This window comes from Phocoena sinus, chromosome 12, assembly GCF_008692025.1.
Source record: "Phocoena sinus isolate mPhoSin1 chromosome 12, mPhoSin1.pri, whole genome shotgun sequence".
NCBI lineage: Eukaryota > Metazoa > Chordata > Mammalia > Artiodactyla > Phocoenidae > Phocoena > Phocoena sinus.
Window position 1 is genome coordinate 52142962 of NC_045774.1, and position 6000 is coordinate 52148961.

Genomic DNA, 6000 nt, shown 5'->3' on the forward strand with positions numbered 1-6000 from the left:
TATATTCTGAATATAAGTCCTTTATCTGATATATGGTGTGCAAATATTTGCTCCCAATCTATAGCTAAAATTCATTTTCATAATGGTTCCTTTTGAAGCACAAAAGTCTTTAATTTTGATGAAGTCCAATTTATCAATTTCTTCTTCTATAGATCATGCTTTCAGTGTCATATCTAAGTAATCTTTGCCTAACCCAAAGTCACGAAGATTTTCTCCAATGTTCTTTTCTCAAAGTTGTATAGTTTTAGCTCTTACATTTAGGTCTATGATCCATTTTTAGTTAATTTTTGTATAAAGTGTGAGGTAAAGGTTTAAATCAGGTATCTCATCCTCAACACTATTGACATATTGGGCTGGGTCATTCTTTGTTGTGGCGTTGCCCTGTGCATTGCTGGATGTTTAGCAGCATCTCTGGTGTATACCCATTAAATGCCAGTAGCACGCCAACCCCAGCTGCAACAACCAGAATTGTCTCTAGACATTGCCAAAAGTTCCCTGCCTTTGGGAAGCCAAAATCGCCCCCATTGAAAGCCACTGGACTAAATTAATTTTTTTTTTGTATGTGGATATCCAGCTGTTCTAGAACCATTTGTTGAAAAGACTATTCTTTCCTCCTTTGAGTTGCCTTAGCAACTTTGTAGAAAATCAGTTGACCCTAAATACAAGTCTGTTTCTGTCAATTCTGTTCCATTGATCTCTATGTCTGTCCTTATGCCAGAACCACACTTCCTTGATTACTATAGCTTTATTTTTATTTACTTGTTTGTTTATTTATTGGCTGCGTTGGGTCTTCGTTGCTGTGCGCAGGCTTTTTCTAGTTGCGGCGATCGGGGGCTACTCTTCGTTGCGGTGCATGGGCTTCTCATTGCGATGGCTTCTCTTGTTACGGAGCACGGGCTCTAGGTGCGCGGGCTTCAGTAGTTGTGGCTCACAGGCTCTAGAGCGCAGGCTCAGTAGCTGTGGCACACAGGCTTAGTTGCCCTGCGGCATGTGGGATCTTCCTGGACCAGGGCTCGAACCCATGTCCCCTGCGTTGGCAGGTGGATTCTTAACCACTGCGCCACCAGGGAAGCCCGATTACTACAGCTTTATATTAAATTTTATAATTGGGAAGTAGAAGTCCTCCAGCTTATTTTTTTATTAAACTTTTAATTTTGAGGTAATTATAGATTCACAAGTAGTTGTAAGAAATAATACAGAGAGATTCTAGGTACCCTTTACAATTTTCCCCAATGGTATCATCTTGTAAAACTATAGGACAAGATCACAACCAGAATGTTGACGTTGATACAGTCCATCAATCTTATTCAGATTTCCCCATTTACGCTTGTAGTTCTTCTTTTACAGAATTGTTTTGGCCACTCTGGGTCCTTTGCATTTCTATAAAAATTTTAGGATCAGCTTGTCAATTTCTACAAAAGAGCCTGCTGGGATTTTGATAGGGACTGCATTGAATATATTGATCTAATTTTGGATAATTGCCATCTTAACGATATTAATCTTCTAATCCATGAATCACGATTTTCTTTTTTTTATTGTGTTAATATATATATATGTATAGCATAATATGTGCTATTTTAGTAATTTTAAGTGTACAATTTAGTGACATTAATTATATTCACTCTGTTGTGCAGCCATCACCACTATTTCTATAACTTTTCCATAACCCCAAATGGAAACCATGCTTTTCTTTAACAGCAGTACTGAAATTGCCAACTTACTAGTTACCTGTAGCCCCAAAAGTTCTTCTGTAGCCCCAAAAGTTCTTTTTCAAATCAGGTCTTCTGTAGCCCCAAAAGTTCTTTTTCAAATCAGTAATTTAATACCAAACCCTGAATCCCAGGGAATCCTGGTACTTGTCTTTGGAATAATATAGACAGACTCTTTGTTAAGAAATTGGGCTTTAGGGACTTCCATGGTGGTCCAGAGATTAAGACTCCGAGCTTCCATTGCAGGGGACACGGGTTCAATCCCTGGTCCGGGAACTAAGATCCTACATGCTGCATGGTGTGGCCAAAAAAACCAAACAAACAAGAAATTGGGCTTTAGAGTCTTCAAATCCCAGCTCTGCTATTGACAAGCAGGTTAATTTACTTCTCTGAGTCTTACATTATCATACACAAATTTAAACTGTTTTATTTCTATCAATCTTCCAGGTGTGGGTGTCACTAAATGGGGTGCAGAGACTCCCAGGGATACTCAGAAGCCTGCCAGGTACTGTGGAAGCCACAGAATGAACATGCACATTGTCTAAGAACATATTTTTTTCCCACAAAGTTAACGTTAGGTAATTTAACTACAAATGAGCCTTTAAACTTATATAGCATACCAGATATATATATTATGGAATTAAATGTAAGATTTGCATTCATTATAGTATAAAATGTAAGACTTAAAATAAATTTGCAGTCTGTATTTGGGTGCTTTGGGCTAACCCTCCTTCCCTTCCACCCCCCACATTGCACTTAACAAGTCTTTTACCCTCTAGTCTCCCTCTCAGCTGTGACAGGTGTTCACTCATCATTCACAGCCCTTTTCCTACAGAACCTCAGAATCCTCCTCAACACAGCTCTCCAGGCAGCCACTATTATTGTGTCAGAGCCAGCACACAAGTTGAAGTCCATTTGCCATGTCTGTTCAACTAGCTAACGACTATTTGCTTTAACCTGTATTTTACCATTACCAGGGTATTTGAAATAAAATTAATAGCCCTGAAAATCAAGGTGATTTTATTTCCTCCTAGCTTTCCAAAGGTTATGTTCTTCCTTTCAGATTATTTTACTTTCTCTGTTTTACATATAAATTATAATAAAGATAATAAAGACATCATATGTTGTCTTTAAAAATGACAGTATCCATCATGTCATCCAAGTCTGCTGGTCCAAAGGTATGTAACTTTGTCCCTTTAATAGCCATCAACAGAAATCAAATGTCCATTAGTATGAAAAAACCCTTTGGAAATGTCTTTGCAAAACACTTTCCGGGGACTTCCCTGGCAGTCCAGTGCTTAGGACTCCACACTTCCACTGCAGGGGGCATGGGTTTGATCCCTGGTCCAAGAACTAACATCCCGTGTGCCACGCAGCGCAGCCAGAAACAAAAAACAAAAAAACAAAAAACACTTTCCATGCACATGTTGTGATCATTAGATCCTATTTAAGAAAGAATAAAGTGTGTTGTTTTATTTCCTATTTTAAAAAGTTTAATTTTTGTTTTATCTCATCAATTTAAATACGGGGGTTTATTTGGGTTGTTTCTTGTTGTTGTTTTTTTTTTTAGATCCTCATCTCTTTATACAGAGATAGACAGAGAGAGAGAGAAGGTGAAGAGACGGACAAGGGCAGGTAATAGAGAGAACAAGTCTCTTTGATTAAACCATTAAATGTGTAAACATCTGTATTTTTCTTCCCAGTGTCCTACCTACCAACTTTTTATGATCAGAGGCTGGCATGGCAGATTACCTTAATTTGCATCTAGCTGTTGCTAAGCTGTCACCATGGTACCAAAGCACTCAGGCAAATATAAATGCCTAAAAACAAATGCGTAGGAAGAAAATTTTGTCCCTAGCCCCCTCACCTCTCCTGTCATCTGGATGAGTAGTTCAGCATTAAAATTCTATGTCATAGTTGCTTTATACCCATAACAAAAAAAAACCAAAATGACCCCAAACTTTTGAAAACTGAAGTATTACAGCCCATAAAAATATACCAATTTCTGCAAATGTTTTATCATTTACAAAAGTCATCACCAGTCTGTACCTATGCCTCGTAATGATTGAAACAGCCTGCATAGTAACAGTGATTGAATTTTTGCCCTCAAGCAGTATAAAACACCGCAAAAATACTGCCCTATGAATTATAATTTTTATGGTCATACAGCCACAATGAATGGCATATTTTTGTTCTTTCTCAATGGTTAAAGTTTTTCAAATAGTTTTTAAATTTTCAAATTCTAGTAGAGGATTTCAGCAGAATGACCCCAGTGTAAGCTTTATCTTCAAGAGTGGTATAAATATAAACTGCACTCTCCAATGTTATATCTCAGTCCTGTTATTTCCTTTGCCTCACCACATATACACAGCAAGAGATTAATCCGAAGGGAACCGCTTCATTTTCTTAAAAGTGCCCATCAACACTCTTCAAATATGTTTATAGACTGGATGTATTACTTGTTTACCTAAATAGTAGCATAAATATCTGTTTTTAGAAAGCTTTACCCTAAGTCTTTTTATATGATTGGATTCTTAAGGAAGGCCATGATTAGTAAATTAATCACTTTCCCCTTGACTAGTGCTAATGAAAGCTTTCCAACTTAAACATTGTGTGCTAACACTTCCTCCTCCATAGCAATCTTCCATTTTTGCCCATCAAAAAGCACTTTCTGTTTGCAGTATGTCAGCTGTACTATTTATAACTGAGTTAACAATGCCAACTAGAGGCAGTAAAAGGTGTGTATTTCATATGCAAATTCCCAACAATAATTTCTGCAATTACCTATAGTTGCTTGCTCTATTATGTTCAACATCAGCATTATAAAACTGAGTCCAGGAAGGAGAAAATAGTAGTAATATTACATGTTGTATCACCTAAAGACTTTTACTGAATTAATTAGAAAAATAAATTGAAGAGTTCAAAATGAAAGTAGCCCTAGCTTATTATAATGGGCATTTTCACATAATGGGACTTTGATGATCTGTTACAGTAGCTGTTCAGAGGAAGAAACTCACTGTGTGACATAGAGTGTTCTTTGTTTTGTCTCCGAATTTGTGTTTTTCCAAACGGTCCTCTTTACTTCTCTGTTTTACCCGATTGTGATTCCCCTGACTTGGAAACCATAAATTGAGAAAGAAGTAAGAAACCAGGATAAATTCATGTTTTCTTTTCACTGACATTTATTAAGTGTGACTATGTGCAAAGCACTATCTTGGATACAAAGATGACCAGAGAGGGAGATTGTTTGTGTCTTTCACCACTATACTGTGGGCTTCTGAGGATCAGAGTCTCTTTGAAGGCAGAGTGGGATATAACAAATAGAACAGACAGATCTGGGTTCAAATACTAGCTTCCCCATTGAATGGGACATTAGGCAAATTCCCCAAGCTTTGTCTTGCCTTTCAGAAGTGGAGACAGTCATGCTTACTGGCAAAGTGTCTGCTGAGTGCTCGAAAGCCCCTATCTCCGCACCCATTACAGAGGTTGACATTCAGTAAATGCTGTCAAAGGAAATATGTTTTTATTTTTTAATTTTTTAAAATTTTATTTCATTTTTTTGGCCCCGCCATGCGGTTTGCAGGATCTTAGTTCTCTGACCAGGGATCAAACCCTTTCACAGCAGTGAAAGCACTGAGTCCTAACCACTAGACCGCTAGGGTACTCCCAGGAAATATGTGTTTATAATGATGAAGGAAGCAAGTAAGATAGAGTAATAGTAAAGGAACATTGGTTTGGAAACTAATCAGAAGAATATAAATTATATATGAAGTAGGTCTAGAGAATTCTTTTAACATATAGGACAATATAAAGTGAGAAAAGGTCTAGAAAGGAGATTGTAGAGCCCACCCAGGGGTGTATCTTTAAAAAGCAATATTTAAAGAGCAAAGAGAAGTGTAAAGCTTGCTATTTGGAAGGCTGTGGGGTTGGATGAGAACAGTATTCCCACAATGTGGTCTGTGAACCACCTGCATCAAAGTCAGGGGCTTGCTGTAGATTCAGGACTTTACCCAGACCTACTGAGGCAGAATCTCTAAAGAGGAGGTCCAGGAATCAACATTTCTTATAAACTTCCAAATAATTTTCACACCAATACCAGTTTTAGATTCAGTGGGTAGATGGCAAATTTCTAAGGTTCCAATGACATCTAACTCTTGGTGTGGTACAAAAGACAAAACGTGAGTTTTGAAGTAAGACAGATTCCAGGCAAACTGGAATGCTGAACATTTAAGCCAGCAAAAACAAACAAACAAACAAAACCCTACCTACCTAGGGCTAAGACAGGAATAAA

At 37.6% G+C, this 6000-nt stretch overlaps 1 protein-coding gene across 1 annotated transcript in view; it reads left to right on the plus strand.

The window, feature by feature from the left end:
• Window positions 1–2762, plus strand: part of PDSS2 (decaprenyl diphosphate synthase subunit 2) — a 266982-nt gene extending 264220 nt beyond the window's left edge. The window contains exon 8 of the transcript XR_004352569.1: window positions 2157–2762. The gene's annotated coding sequence lies outside the window, so the exon portion shown is untranslated. The remainder of the gene's footprint in view (window positions 1–2156) is intronic.
• Window positions 2763–6000: the final 3238 nt, after the last annotated feature.